Source organism: Suricata suricatta, chromosome 16, assembly GCF_006229205.1.
Source record: "Suricata suricatta isolate VVHF042 chromosome 16, meerkat_22Aug2017_6uvM2_HiC, whole genome shotgun sequence".
NCBI lineage: Eukaryota > Metazoa > Chordata > Mammalia > Carnivora > Herpestidae > Suricata > Suricata suricatta.
Genome location: NC_043715.1, coordinates 13,211,437 through 13,227,783, shown reverse-complemented (window position 1 = coordinate 13,227,783; position 16,347 = coordinate 13,211,437). Strand labels below are relative to the sequence as shown.

At 40.2% G+C, this 16,347-nt stretch overlaps 1 long non-coding RNA gene across 1 annotated transcript in view; it reads left to right on the top strand.

The window, feature by feature from the left end:
* Window positions 1-141: 141 nt before the first annotated feature.
* LOC115280680 overlaps window positions 142-16,347 on the top strand; it is a 51,186-nt gene continuing 34,980 nt past the window's right edge. Inside the window, exons 1-2 of the long non-coding RNA XR_003903888.1 lie at window positions 142-382; window positions 4,547-4,628. This is a non-coding gene — a long non-coding RNA (uncharacterized LOC115280680). The remainder of the gene's footprint in view (window positions 383-4,546; window positions 4,629-16,347) is intronic.

The window sequence follows — 16,347 nt, the reverse complement described above, 5'->3', positions numbered from 1 at the left end:
CCTAGCCCCCGGAAGCCAACAACTCCCGCACAGGTGGATGGGAATACAGTGGGGAGGAGAGAAACGAGGCTACGCAGGCGCTGTTGCGAGTACGAACCGTGCACCACTCAAGGCGCATGCGCCCTCGGGGGCGGGGGCAACGTGAGGAACGAAGGACCCTCAAGGTGCAGGCGCAAGGCCTGAGGGGTCAGCGAAGGCGGGTCCCTTCAGCAGGTGCTGGTTCCCGCCCCGCCTGGGTCCCCAATTTGGGGCCTTGGTTTTGTTTCCTCCTCCTGCATCTTTCCCGGACCCGCGCCCTGTGGAAACATTCTCTTCCTCCTTTGTGCCCCGTCTGGGCCACATCTGGCAGGAGGCGCCCCGGAAGTTGACACATCATCTTTAGGTATTGTAAATACTTGTTAAATAAGTGAACTGTACATTTATTTCTTTTTCCAGCCCTGAGCCAAATGCCAGCACGTCCGATGAGTTGTGAAACAGAAGCAGAAATTCCCAGTAGCTGTTGTCAACGGACAACAAAAGTGTGGTTCCCTGGAACTTTTCTCCAAAGAATTGTGTCCTTCATAGGCCTGAGTACAGGCCATACGTATTCGGATCCCTCCTCAGCCGGATGAATGAATCCACCGCGATGTTCCACACACTCCGCACGTTACTACCAGCAGGGGCTGTATTTTATGTTATGTTACTCTTTTCAGGAGGGGCTGTATTTTAAGTACTCTAAAAGTTGAATTATTGAATCCGTTGGAGAAGAACTGAGTTCCCAGAACATCTAATTCATACTCTTATTTATTTTAAACAATTTGGGTATGTTTACAAACAAGTTTCACAGAGTGTCCTAGAATCTACAAATCTGGATGCTCTTTGTGGGTCAAGTTGTTACACAGCATCTTCCAAAGAAGCAGTCACTTTCTGACATTACAACTGAGGGATATTATGTAGACTGTGATGTCACTTATGCAAAGGAAACAAGGAGAAGAACTAGCAAGTGTGTCTTAATTTTTGTCAGTGTTTCAGGCACGGAAAAGAATTCTTGCTCTCTGAGACGTTTGCTCATTTGGTAATTGAAATGCTAAGTACATTATGGAATTCAAAGTACATTATGCCTTATTTATTTATTTAAGAGAGAGCACGAGCAATGGAGGGTGGTAGAGGGAGGGAGGGAGGGAGGGAGAGAGAGAGAGAGAGAGAGAGAGAGAGAGGGAGAGAGAGAGAGAGAGAGAGAGAACCTCAAGCAGGCTTTACGCTCAATGAGGAGCCCAATGCAGGGCTCAGTGTCACAACTGTGAAATCATGACCTGAGTGGAAATCAAGAGTCAGACGCTCAACTGAGCCACCCAGTCACCCCACATTATGTCCCATTTAAAAAACAAAGCTGCAGGAATTCTTGCTCTGGCAGTACATACTCTAAAATTGTACCATTACAGAGAAGATGAGCATGATCCTAGCAGTCCAAATTCAACAGCACAGTAAAAGGATTATACACCATGACCAAATAGGATTCATTCCTGGAATTCAAGAATGGGTTAACATATGAAAACCAATCAGTGTAATACACAACCACAACAAAATAAAGTGTGAGCGGCCCCTGGGTGGCTTAGTTAGCTGAGTGTCAGACTCTTGATTTTGGCTCCCGTCATGACCCAGGGTCAGATCGAGCCCTGTGTCAGGCTCTGTAATGGAGCCTGCTTAAAATTCTCTCTGCCCTTCTCTGCTAATGCACACTCTCTCTCTAAAATAATTTAAAAAAATTAGGGAAGCTTGAGTGGCTCAGTCGGTTAAGTGTCCGACTTCGACTCAGGTCATGATCTCACAGTTTGTGGGTTCGAGCCCCGTGTCAGACTCTGTGCTGACAGCTAGCTCAGAGCCTGGAGCCTGTCTTCAGATTTTGGATCTCCCTCTCTCTCTGACCCTCTGCTGCTTGTACTGTCTAAATTAAAATTTAATTTAATTTAATTAAAAAAAATAGGGGCACCTGTGTGGCTCAGTCAGTTAAGTGTCCGGCTTCAGCTCAGATCATGATCTCACAGTTCCTGATTTCAAGCACTGTGTCATGCTCTGTCCTGACAGCTCAGAACCTGGAACCTGCTTCAGATTCTGTGTGTGTGTCTCTCTCTCTGTCCCTCCCCCATTCATGCCTTGTCTCTCTCTCTCTCTCAAAAATAAATAAATAAATAGAAATTAAATTTAAAAAATAAAAGGCAAGACAACATGATCACCTCTATTGATGCAGACAAAGCATTTGACAAGATTCTACACTCTTTCATGATAAAAAAACACTCAAGCTAGAAATAGAAAGAAATTATATGAACATAATGAAGCCCATAGCTAACATCATCCTCAATGGTGAGAGGCTGAGAGCTTTTCCAAGATGCCCACTCTCACCAGTCCTGTTCACATCATATTGGAAGTCCTAGCCAAAGCAAATAGACAACAAAAAGAAATAAAACGCATCCAAATTAGGAAGGGAGAAATAAAATTATCTCTATTATTAGATGACACGATCTTATATGTAGAAAACCCTAAATATTCCATAAGAAAACTACTAGAATATATAAATTATACTTCAATAAAAAATAAAAATGAAAAAAAGGAAAATCATAAAAAAATACCTACTAGAACTAACAACTGAATTCAGCAAAGTTGCAAGATACAAAATCAACACACAAAAATCATTTGTGTTTCTATATAGTAGCAACAATCTAAAAAGGACATTAAGAGGAGCACCTGGGTGGCTCAGTCAGTTAAGCATCCGGCTTTGGCTCAGGTCATGATTTCACAGTTCGTGGGTTTGAGCCCCGTGTCGGGCTCTGTGCTGACAGCTAGCTCAGAGCCCGGAGCCTGCTTCGGATTCTGTGTCCCCCACTCTCTCTGACCCTCCCCTGCTTGCGCTGTCTCTCAAAATAAATAAATAAAACATTTAAAATAAAAAAAATAAATAAAAATGACATTAAGAAATAAATTTCATTTACAGTAGTATCAAAGAATAAAACACTTGGGTGTAAACCTAACCAAGGAGATTAAAGGTAGAAAGATGCTCACTAATCATAAGAGAAATTCAAAGCAAAGCAACAATGAGATATCACCTCATGCCCATTAGGATGATTACTATGGAAGGATGGAAAGAAGAAAGGAAGGACGGAAGGAAGGATGGAAGGAGAAAGAAAGGAAGTAGGAAGGAAGGAAGGAAGGAAGGAAGGAAGGAAGAAAGAAAAAGAAAGGAAGGAAGAAAGAAGAAAAGAAAGGAAAGAGAAAAAGAGAAAGGAAGTGCTGGGAAGGTTTGAAAAAATTGGAACTGTCGTTCACCGTGGGTGAGAGTGTAAGGTGGTACAGCCACCATGGAAAATACTATGACAATTCCTCAAAAAACTGAGAATTGAACGATCATATTATCCAACAATACTACTTCTGGGTATATATCCCACAGAATTGAAAGCAGGTTCTGCAAATATATGTTCATAGCAGCATTATTCATGAAAGTCACAGGGTGGAAGTGACCCACATGTTCACTGGTGGGTGAATGCCCAAACCAAAGGTGGTGTGTACGTACAGTGGAATACTACTCAGCCTTCCAAAGGAAGAAATGCTATAACATGGATAAAGCTTGAGAATACTATGTTAAGTGACATAGCTGGTAACAAAATGACAAATACGGTATGATTCCAAGCATAGGAAGTGTCTAATGTAGTCACTTTCATAGAAACAGATCGTAGAACAGTGGATACCAGGCAGTGGTGGGGAAGGGATTTGTTGTTTAGCGGGTATAGAGTTTTATATTTACAAGATGGAAAAGTTCTGGAGATGTGTTTTACAACAATGTGAATATACTGAACATTAGTGAAGTGTACACTTACACTTAGAAATGATTAAGATGGGGGGCACCTGGGTGGCTCCGTTGGTTAAGTGCCCGACTGTTGGTTTTGGCTCAGGTCATGATCTCCGTTTCTGAGTTGGAGCCCTGCATTGCACTCTGCTCTGACATTGTGGAGCCTGCTTGGGATTCTCTCTCTCTCCCTCTCCCTCTCAAAATTAAAAAAAAAAAGATTGTCCATAGCAGCATTATTCATAATAGCCAAAAGATAGCAACAACCCAAATATCCATCAGATGATGAATGGATAAATAACATGGGATATAAATCCACACCAGGGAATATTATCTGGTAGTAAAAAGGAATGAAGTGCTGATGCATGCTACAGCGTGGATGAACCTTAAAAATATTGTGCTAAGTGAAAGAATCCAGTGGAAAAGACTTTATTTTGTGTGATTCCATACATATTAAATGTCTTGGATCGCCAAACTCATAGAGACAGAAAATAAATTAGTGATTGCCTGGAGTTGAGGCTGAGGGTGTATATGGGGGTGGAGGATGGTGGAGAGTGCATGCTTACAGGTACACTGTTTTATGGGGGAGGTTATAAAAATGTTCCCAAATTGATTGTGTTAGTGGCTCCACAATTTTGAATATACTAAAAACCATTAAATTTTACACTTAAATGGGTGAAGTTTACAGTATGTGAAATATATTTCCGTTCACTATTTTCCTTTTTAAAGGTACAAAGGAGTCAGATTTCAGGAAGATCCATTCAAATTATTTGTTTGGCATTTAAAGGAATTTCAAGTTTTTAAACGAAAGGTAAGCCCATGAAATTACCAGCTTCATTTCTTTGTATTCATGATGGGAAATAGTAACTTTTGCTCATGTTAACCGTATCCACAGAGATTGTGACATTAGTTTATTTTTTACTTTTTTGTGTGTGTGTGTGACATTAGTTTAGACATTAACATTCCGAAGGATATAACACTAGGTCTTACTTATTTAAAATTTTTTCCTTGTTGTCATGGAGGGGGCACCTGGGTGGCCCAGTAGGTTAAGTGTCTGATTCTTGATCTTGGTTCAGGTCATGATCTCTTGGTCTGTGACATCAAGCTGTGCGTCTGGCTCTGCTCTGGCAGGGCGGAGCCTGCTTGGGATTCTCTTTCTCTCTCTCTCAAAATAAATAAATAAACATTAAAAAATTTTCTTAGGAACTGGAACTAGATGGGGCGACTTCATCATTGTTTCATCTTAGGGTACGACGTGTTTTTTCTTAGTTTTGGTTTTTTATTATAGAAGCAGAGCAAAGCATCAGGTGGCTTCCACACTGGGAAGAATAAGAAATTTCTAGTGTAATGTAATTCACACACAGTGCTCTTTAAGTGTTGTACTCATCATCCATTATCAAGACTTCGCTAGGGCTTCTGCATGGCTCAGTCTGACGTCAGTTCAGGTCATAATCTCCCGGTTCATAGGTTCGAGCCCTGTGTTGGACTCTGTGCTGACAGCTCAGATCCTGGAGCCTGCTTTGGATTCTGTGTCTCCTTCTCTCTGCCCTTCCCTTATTCATGTCTCTGTCTCTTAAAAAGAAATAAATGTTAAAAAAAAAAAAGACTTTGCCATGTTTATTCTTTCCTGCTTGTTTTCTTTGTTGAAGGGTCATAAAGCAAATCCAAGACATGTATCTTTTCCCTCAGTATGCATCTCTAAAACATAATTTCTTAATCACAGTGTCACATTGCCTCAAATAATCAGATCTCTTCAGTTTTCTCCAAAATATCGTTTATAGGTGGTTCATTCAAAGTAGGATCCAGACAAGTTCAAATATTAGTTTTAGTTTTAGGTTTCTTCAGTACCTCTTAATCTTTTCATGCCATTGACTCATTGCAGAAATAGTTGTCCTGTGAAAAGTCCCACACTCTACAGTGTTTGTTTGCTTCCTTGGTGTCATTTAATCAGGTCCTTTAAACCCCACATGTCCATTAAATGGAATTCAGATCTAGAACGTGTGTTTTCCAACAGGGGTGATATTAGAAATTTTACATTATTCTTTATTCCGCTTGATCTTGTATTTCAATTCCATGTCCCCCCCCAGTTTATGTTAATGTAATCCTTTGTTATCCTTACAAATGTTGTATTGGTCATATTTTTCTTCAACATAAATATAGACTGAAGTGACGGACTTCTAGTTGTTCTCCAATGCTTGTTCTCCCCTTCTTGTCCAGTATTAAGATGTCCAGACAAGAACCAGTTTTCTTGTGAATTTTTCAAGTTGGGGTCCCAGACCATTCAGGTAGAATACATTTGAACACAAAACCCATATGAAGGAAGGCCTGTGATTAAAGATTCTCATGGGAGAGTTTTTTTTTTTCTTCCCAGAAGCCAGACCAAGAAGGAAATCTTTTAATCCATCTTTTCATTCAAGCTTAGCATTGGGAGGGTCCTGACATTGTTCAGAATCTAAATTTTAACTCCCTGCCTTACCTGGGCCTCAGGGCTCCTCTCCCAATGTCAAAATCCAAACCCTTGGGTTGCCCAGCCAGCACCAGCATAAGCATGCTCTCTTTGTCCCAGTTTTCAGTCCCCCTTTATTTGTGTTCTTTGGGAGATTCCCTTACTCTCTTGCAAGTTTAGCTCTGATCTGAACTTGTTTGTTAGGTTTGATCCAGCACATCTAGATGTTTCGAAAGCCAAACATTTTCACATTATCCCGTTTCAGATATGGCTATAGGTATTCCCAAGCTTGTAGCTCCTTCCAGTCTGATGCTTCCTCCTTCCATTCTTTCCCCCTGGAATCCTTGTTCTAATGTAGATAAAAGTACCGTCATTCCCAAATTCTTTACAACAGTTCCTTTACCTTTTTGCATTAACTGTAACTTGGCTTTTCCCCCAGAGGCATTGCTATGCCTAGAGCCAGTTTAAACTTGCTTTTCTCTTCATAGTCTAGACTCTTATTGGCATTTTAGAGTCTCTACCATATTAGGGTCATGTAATAACTATCCTTCTTTAAAATATAGGCTTTATTACTTTACACCCTTTTTGTGTCCTCTCCTTTATTTACTTAGGGCCTTAACATGCAGGAAATGCCAACATTTCTGTGTATTACCCAACTAGCCAACACCTTAACCTCAAGGTCTCCTGCCTCTCCTAAACCCAAGGAGCCATCATTCCTACCCCATTATGGCCATCCCCCTCTCTCACAGCCACACCTTTGTTTTTCGTTACCCTGGAACCAGACTATTTTAGGAATCTTAAACCTTGATGCATCCTACACTCCTCACAACCTGCTTGCCCTCCAGCTCTCTCACAAGTTTATACCTTGGCTTTGTCCAGCTTTTTAATCTCTCCATTCCTTTTCCCTAGTCCATTCTCTCTCTTGCACAGTTACTCTTCTATTTCTTTCTATGCATACCGCATGGTGCAATACTCACCAGCATTCTAGCCACCCGCTGCAGCTTCCCAGCTTCCTTACCTTTTGGTAGCATCTGTAGCTTGCAAAATCTGTATCTGGGATTAACCTCACCATGAGCCTTCTCCATCTTTATACTTCAAATAAAAATAAGGCACATTGGTGCATGGTCCCCAGCCTCACAGGCCCTCAGCACTGCCTCAGCAATCCTTTTAGGAATACTGGACCAGTGCCTGCTCAGAAGCCTTGAATTGAAGATGACAGGGCTGTCTATTAAAAGGAGCTTGAGTGCCTGCATTGCTACTTGATAAAGCCATTTAGTGAACATGTTGGGCTTTATTTGAGCAAGGAAGAAACATCAGTTGTGTTTGAACCACCAAACATTTGGGGATTTGTTTGTTATAGCAGCTACCATTACTTTAATTAATGCAATGAGATACAGTTTCTGAAATTTTAAATTTCATCAGTAGTAATAGAAAATTCCGTTCAGAAACAGAAATATAAAATTTAACCCCTTGGTTTTAAAATACATCATTGGGGCACCTGGGTGGCTCAGTCAGTTAAGCGTCCAGCTCTTGGTTTTAGCTCAGGTCATGATCACGTGGCTTGTGAGTTCAAGCCTCACTTCGGGCTCCATGCTGATGGCGTAGAGCCTACTTGGGATTCTGTCTCCCTCTTTCTCTGCACCTCCCCTGCTTGTTCTCTACCTCTCCTTCTCAAGAATAAATAGATAAACATCTTATTTTTAAAAAATTTTCATTGAAAACAAATTTTTCCTAATGTTTATTTATTTTTGAGAGAGAGAGAGTGTATGCAAGCTGGGGAGACAGAAGATTCCAAGCAACTTCCTAGCTGTCAGTGCAGAGCCTGATGTGGGACTTGAATTCACAAACTGTGAGATCATGACCTCAATCGAAGTCAGACACTCAACCAACTGAGCCACCCAGTCACCCCAATAAAAAACATTTTTTAAAAAGTATGATAAAATACATCATTAATGATACAATTAAAAACCATACACCTTTGGGGCACCTTGCTGGCTCAGTCGGTAAAGCATGCAGCTCTTGATTTCAGGGTCATGAGTTTGAGCCCCATGTTGAATGTAGAAATTACTTAAAAATAAAATATTTTAAAACTTTTAAAATAAAAATCATATACCCTTGAATAGACATTTCTCAAAAAAAGATATGCAGTGGCCATCAAGCTTATACAAAGATGTTTAATATCATTGGTGATGAAGAAAATGCAAATCAAAACTGCAATGCAAATTTACTCCTTTCCACTAAGATGACTGTAACAAAAACAAATAAAGTAACAAGTGTTGGCAAGGCCATGGAAAAACAGGAACTCTTATATATTAAAATTTTTTTAAATGTTTGTTTATTTTTGAGAGGGGGGAGGGGCAGAGAGAGAGGGAGACACAGAATCTGAAGCAAGCTCCAGGCTCTGAGCTGTCAGCACAGGGCCCAGCACAGGGCCCAACACAGGGCTTGAACTCACAAACCACAAGATCATGACCTGAGTTAAAGTCAGATGCTTAACCGACTGAGTCACTCAGATGCCCCAGAACAGGAGCTCTTCTATGTTGGTGGTGGGAATATAAAATGGTACAGTTGCTGTGGAAAAGTTTGTTGATTCCTGGAAAAGGGAAACATACAACTAGTAGCAATTCTACTTCTAGGTTTATATATATCCAAAATAATTGCAAAAAGATATATAAATAAAATTGTGTTCATAAATATTCTTGGCATCTCTAGTTACAATAGCCAAAGGGTGTAAACAACTCAAATGTCCATCAGCAGACAAATAGAGAAACAAATTGTGGCATATACATCTCATGGAGTATTATTTAGCCATCAAAAGCAACAAAGTACTGATACATGCTACAACTTTGATAAACCTTGAAAATATGCTACGTAAAAGAACCCAGACATAAAAGGTCCCATATAGTGTGATTCCTTCTGTATGGAATATTCAGAATAGGGAAATCCGTAGAGCCAAAGAGCAGATTAGAGGTTGGTGGAAGGGATGGGGGTGTGGGGATGAGGAGTGGTAACTTAATGGATATGGGGTATTCTTCTGGGGCAATGAGACTGTTTGAAACTAAGGAGAGTTGGTTGTACAACGTTGTAAATACGTTAAATGCCACCGAATTGTACAGTTTTAAATGGTTAAGTGTATATCAATTTGACCTCTTTAAATCGCCACTTCAGATAGCTGTGAAATTAGGTGATTAACTAGTTGTTACATAACCTTCTAATTTCTGTATAAGTCTAATTACATGAAATAGAAGTTGGGGTTTTGATTTTTTACTTTGCTTTTCTGTTTGGAGTGTAATTGTAACTACTGTAGTGTAAATGATGGAAAATAATTGCATATGTTAAAAAAATAAACAGAAAACAAACAAACAAAAAAAGAAAACAACTATAAAACTATAAAAAAAGAAAAAGTTATACCACCTATAATCCTCATGCCCAGAGATGATCACTATTCCTATTTGGCTGTGCTGGATTTCCTTCTAGACTTAAAAAAAAAAATGTGAGATTATACTAGCTACATTGTTTTGTCAAATATGTTATTTCATTTAATAGACCATGCATCTTTAATATTTTTCAATGGCATACAATAGTAATGAAGATTGTCTGTATCTTGACTGTATTAAGGTCAATATCCTGGTTGTGATGTTGTTCTACAACTTTACAAGATGTTGTCATTTTGCGGGGAAAGTAGATGAAGGGTATATTGGATCCCTCTCTTTTTTTTTCTCACAACTGACTACAATTATCTGAAAAAATTAATTATAAAAATATCACTCTGGGTCACCTGGGTGGCTTAGTCAGCTAAGTGTCTGACTTTGGGTCGGGTCATGATCTTGTGGTTAGTAGGTTCCAGTCCTGAGTCGGGCTCTGTGCTGACAGCTCAGAGCCTGGAGCCTGCTTCGGATTCTGTGTCTCCCTCTCTCTCTGCCTCCCTACCCCGCTCATCCTTTGTCTCTCTCTCTCTCTCTCTCTCTCTCTCTCTCTCTCTCTTTCTCTCTCTCTCTCTCTCAAAATACATAAAAAATGTTACAAAAAAAATCACACTATCAAAATCAGTTTCATTAAAAAAACATAAAATGGAACGCATGAAATTTATATCAGAAAACAACATTTTTCCAGGCTTTTTAGTTTAATTTTTTGAATAGGTGATAGAGTCATAACACTCAAAATTTTAAGAATTAAAAAGTCATGTAGTAAAAGTATTCTTTCATCCTTATTCCTCATCTCTAATCCAACCTGCCTTATTCCCTGTAGGGTCACTGTTTTTATTGTCTCTTATATCCTTCCATGGAATATAGGTATGTACAAGCAAATTGGAATACAGATTGATATATTCTCCCCTTAATATAAAACTAATTATAAAACTTAATATAAAAACTTAAAAAATAGCATAAAGTCACTGCCTTGTACATTGCCTTTTTCCTTTAAATATACAAATAAATGTTTGTGTGTGTGTGTGTGTGTATGAATCGGGGGGCTTTCTATATATGCACACAGAGAAATTTGTCTCTCTCTCTCTCTCTCTCTCACTCTCTGTCTCTCTCCCTCCCTCCTGCCACATAGTATTCCATAGTATGGTTGTACCATGATTGTTGCCCATAAATTTTGCTCATCACTAAGGGATTTTCCCCCCTAATGTTTGTTTTTGAGAGGGAGAGCGAGAGAGCACCCCTGCAAGCAAGAGAAAAGGGTTGGGACAGAGAGAGAGGGACACAAAGGAGCCGACGTTGGATGCTTAAACAACTGACCCACCAAGGTGCCCCACTAAGGCACTGGTGAATAAAGAAGTTAATGGCTAGTAAATAAATTATGACATGATTTGGAGGACACCAAGGGAAAAGCCAGGGGTGGAGCACCTTTCCCCATGGAGCAGTGGCAGCAGATGTGGACGCTGTCCGCTGAGGCCTGCCTGGGGGGCCAATGGTAGAGCCCTCCTCCAATACTAGTAAAGATGGCAGAATGCGGTGCTTCTAGAAGTAAGTGTAAGGCTTTCCCCCAGCCCACCACTGCTCCATCAGGCTCCTCACTCAGCCCTCCCCTTTCCACGGTTCCCTTCCAGAATTTCTGCCTCAACTGCCTTCTCTTTAAAAACCATCTGGAGCGCCTGGGTGGCTCAGTGGGTTAAGCTTCTGACTTCGGCTCAGGTCATGATCTCATGATTTGGGAGTCCGAGCCCCGTGTCGGGCTCTGTGCTGACAGCTCAGAGCCTGGGGCCTGCTTCCAATTCTGTGTCTCCCTCTCTCTCTGTGCCCCTCCCCTGCTCGCACTCTGTCTCTCTCTCTCTCTCTCTCTGTCTTAAAAATAAATAAACATTAAAAAAATATTTTAAAAAAGAGCTATCTAATCCCAGGGGTTCCTGTGTGCTAACCCCTCCCTTTCTGAGGCCATCTTATTCATATTTCAGTAAGCATAAGTTGATGATTCCCGGAGGTACATCTCTAGTCTAGACTTCTGAACTTCTGACTTGCACACCCAACCGCCTCCTCCCATCCGCTTGGAAGTGTAAAAAGTACAAACAGTTCTTCATTTCACTCATATCTTCCAAATCTGCCCTTTGTCCTCTGTTCCCTCTTCTCAGGAAATGGCATTTCCAACTACACAAGCTAGAAGCCAAAGAGTCATCGTCAATACCTCCTTCCCTTGCGTTTCCCTGTATACTCCCAAATACCCATTGGACCTGGCCACTTCCATTTCTATAGACTGCTCACTCTATGTCTCTAAATGACAGCTATTCTGCCCAGCCATTCTCCCAACATTGCAGGTGAAGTGTTTCTTTTGTTTTTTTTTAATTTGAAATCGGATTTTGTCACCTGCCTAGATGATAACTTTCCATTGCTTTCAAAATTCAACAAAATTAGAAACTTTCAAAATGAAAAAAAAGAAACTTTCAAAATGGACAATGGACAATATTTTGAAAAAATATTAAATGTAGTGAATGTGACCAACAACAACAACAAAAAGGCCCTTGCATGACCTTCAAGGGCCTGCACTGTCTGACTCTGCTTTCTCCCGTTTTCACCTTGCACAAGGGCCGGTTAGCTCCGGGGTCGCTCCTCCTGCAATGTCCCGCTCCATCATACCACAGGCCTTTTGTTCGCACTTTTCCTTCTGTCAGGTTCATTAATTTCTAGTCATCTTTCAAAGCGCATCTCACAGAAGTCTTCTGTTGACCCTCACCTTTGGTCAGCTCTCTTTCCCTCATTATTCTTATCTCCTTTTATTATTATATATTCCCTTGAGCGGTTTCAACATTTGATTAATGTTTGTCTCCTTCATTAGACTGTAAGCAACCTGATGCCTAGGGAGTACCTGTTTTTGCTTATCATTGTCACACAGCAATTAAATTCTGAATGAATGAATGACTGCTGGTGTCGTAACAAGAGTGAGCGGTCCCTCTTTTGGACCTTTAGCTACGACCATCCCCGTGGCGATGCTGTAGATCACAGTCCTATCTCTTACTCCTTGGGGGATACTGCACAGGAACAAGCATCCACCAACCAAGGGCTTGTGCTCCGGAGGCAGAGATATCTGGGCCTCCTGTCTGGGCTCTGCCATTTGCCAGCTGTGGATTTTTGGGCAAGTGCCTTTGCTTCTCTGAACCTTAGTTTACCAGTGTCTGAAAGAGAGTTACCCCTCACCTCGTAAAGTTGTTGTTGTTGTTGTTGTTTTTGATCACACTCACTACATTAATATTTTTTAAAAAATATTATCTCATACATTGTCCATTTTGAACATTTCTTTTTTTTTCCATTTTGAAAATATCTAATATTGCCCATTGTGCCTTTTTTCAGCATTTCTTTTTTGAATCTAGGATCCAGAGTTCACCCATTGCATTTTGATGTCCTATCTCTTTAGTCTTCTTTAATTGACAACAGTGCCCTTGTCTTTAAAAAATATATTTGTCTTCGGAGCTCCTGGCTGGCTCAGTCAGAGATGCACTTGACTCTTGATCTCAGGGTCCTGGGTGCAAGCCTCACATTGGGTGTAGAGATTACTAAAAAAATAAATAAATAAACTTAAAAATTTTTTAAGTTTGTCTTTTATGATACTGACAGTTTTCAAGAGTCCAGGTTGATTGGTAGAATATCCATGTTCAGCACTTGATTTCTGCCTTATGATTAGATTCTGGTTAAACCTTTTTTTGGCAAGAGGACTGCATCAGTGATGATGTGTACTTCCTCACACACTCCACCAGGGGGCATGCAATACCAGTTTGTCTCCATATTAGTGATACTGAATTCTATCCCACTGTTAAGGTGGCATTTCCTGAACAGTGGTGATGAGGGGGATTCACTGAAGGAATGTATCCGGAGGGGCTGGCCCATAAACCTTACTCTTACCTGTTCCCCTTCAGCTTTCACTCTGGGGCAAATACACAACCTTTCCAACTATACTTTCCTACCATAAGTGCCTCTTGGTGGGACTGGTAGTTATCACAAATTTGAGACTATTTTTAAAAGAATATTTTATTATGAAACTTTCGAATATACAGAAAACAGAGAGAGTAGTATAATGAATCTCAATGTATTCATCACACAGTTTACAAAATTATCACCATTTTGCCAATTTGTTTCCTCCTTTTTTGGTGCATTTTAAAGCAAATCCAAGATACATAAATTCATCCATAGGTACCTTAGTATGGTACATCATTAACAGAGTCTATGTATGTATACTTATTTATACATACATACAACAGAACCATGGTACCATTATAACATCTAACAGAATTAAAAATAATCTAAAAAAAAATCTCAATGTTCTCTAAGAACCAAACCATATTCAAAGCTTTGGAATTACTTTTTTTTCTTTCCAGTTTATTTATTTGAGAGAGAGACAGTTTGAGTGGAGGAGGGGCAGAGAGAGAGAGAGAGAGAGAGAGAGAGAATCCCAAGCAGGCCTCACCCTGCCAGCACAGAGCCCGATGAAGGGCTCAAACCCACAAACCCACAAGATCATGACCTGAGCCAAAACCAAGAGTCAGACACTCAACCTACTGAGTCACTCAGTTTTATTTTTTTGAGCCTCTCTTCTTTTTCTTAACACATGGGTCCCCATGTGGAAGCACTGCACAGACTGTTAGACTTCGATCTCACCCTTTATATATATATATTAATCTCTCTAGGCAAGAGATGTACAGTTAAAAGCACAGATGAACCAGTCTGTGGAGGTGCAGCCCAAGAATTTATAACTTTGGTAAGCACTCAAGTGATGGACACTCGGCCCGTAGCTGCCTAAAAAGTTAGTGACAGTCATGAGAAATGAGAGGAGTGGTTAGAAAGTGCCGGAACAGTATGCTCATGCTTTCGTCCTGGATTTAGCATGTTTCTGTGGAATTTGGCCAGTCAGCCATAAAGTATTTATTGAGCATCTGCTATGCAGACAAACAAGGCAGAAACATTTCATTCAAAGAAGGAAGACAGAAAATAACTAAGACACCTGTAGGAACTGAGAAGCATTATAAAGAATTGTGAAAGAGTGTAAATAGACCCTTGTTTTCATTGTTTTAATCTTAACTCTTTTCCTTTTTCTTTTTTCTCTCTCCTCTGCTTTCCTCTTTTTCTTCCTTTCTCCGTTCCCTTCCCCAGAAGCTTAACTAGCAGGAGATGAGTCACAGGGCTTCCAAAGATAGCTCTCAAAAGAACTGTTTCAGTAGCCACCAAAGTCACGTGGCACCAACGGTCATGAGATGGAGGCATGAAAACCCCAGCATACGGCACTTATTCCTGCTGCAAATGGCAAATGTTACAGATAAGGAAAAGTTGCACGTGGGGCAATATCATAGCCATATGCTCCCTCCTCTGTGCCTGGTGCGTAAGATTCCAGTCTTGCTTCAGCTCAGGGAGTTAACATCATTTTGAGGGACTACCTGACACACATTGGCTAAATATCTGAGTCACCTTAACTACTTTTTGTTCCGTGACAGAATATAGAAGAAATTATTTGAAGGGAGAGAGACTTGTGGGGAAATATCTCTGAGTAGGATTCTAAATAATGTTGAGACTAAATAATGAGAAGGAGATCATCTTCAGATAATTTGGGGTAAAATGTTTCAAGTAGAAACCACAACTGCAAAGTTCAGAAAGTTGGTAGAAAGAAGAGAGCCTGGATAGGGGTGAGAGAATTAAGAGAAGAGCTACAGGGGCTGGGAACCCCCTGGAAGTTTCTCTTTTGTTTGTCTGAATGGCTTATTGAGATGTAATTCATATACAATGCATCCATTTAAAGTATACAATTCTGTGGGTTTTAGTACATTCACAGAACTGGGTGACTATTACCACCATCAATTTTCAACCATTTTTTATCACCCCAACTGAAATTCCATACCTGTTAATACTCACTTCCTATCTTCACACCCATTCTCACCCCCAATCCCGGCTCTTCTAGTCCTAATCTATCTTCTGTCTGCATTAATTTGCCTGCTGTAGACATTTCATGTAAATGGAATCATACAATATATGGTCTCCAGTGTTTTGTTTCTTTCATGATGTATTCAGCATGTTGTTTCCAAGGTTCATCCATGCTGTAGTATGTATCAGTATTTCATTCTTTTTTATGGCAGAATTTTACACTATAGACACACACACACACACACACACACACACACACACACACACTATACACACTGTGTCTGTATATTCACTACTTTTGTCTATCCATTCATTGATTGATGAACCTAGATGAACATCTGGGTTGTTTCCACTTTTTGGATATTGTCAGTAATGTTGCTATAAACATTCATGTACCAGTTTTTGTGTGGGTATGTGTTTTCATTCTCCTTGTACATGTACCTGCGAATGGAATTGCTAGGTCACATGGTGACTCTGTTTAACCTTTCAGGGAGCTGCAGAACATTATCTGTCCTTTTTATTTTAGCCATCATACTGGGTATCTCCTTGCGGTTTTGATTTGCAATTCCCTAAAGACTAATGATTTGAACATCTTTTCATGTGCATATTGGCCATTTGTATATCTTCTTTGGAGAAATGTCTATTCTCCTCCTTTCCCTATTTTAAAATGGAATTATTTTTCTTCTTATTGTTGAAGTGCAACAGTTCTTTGTGTATTCTGAATACAAGTTCCCTTTCAGATA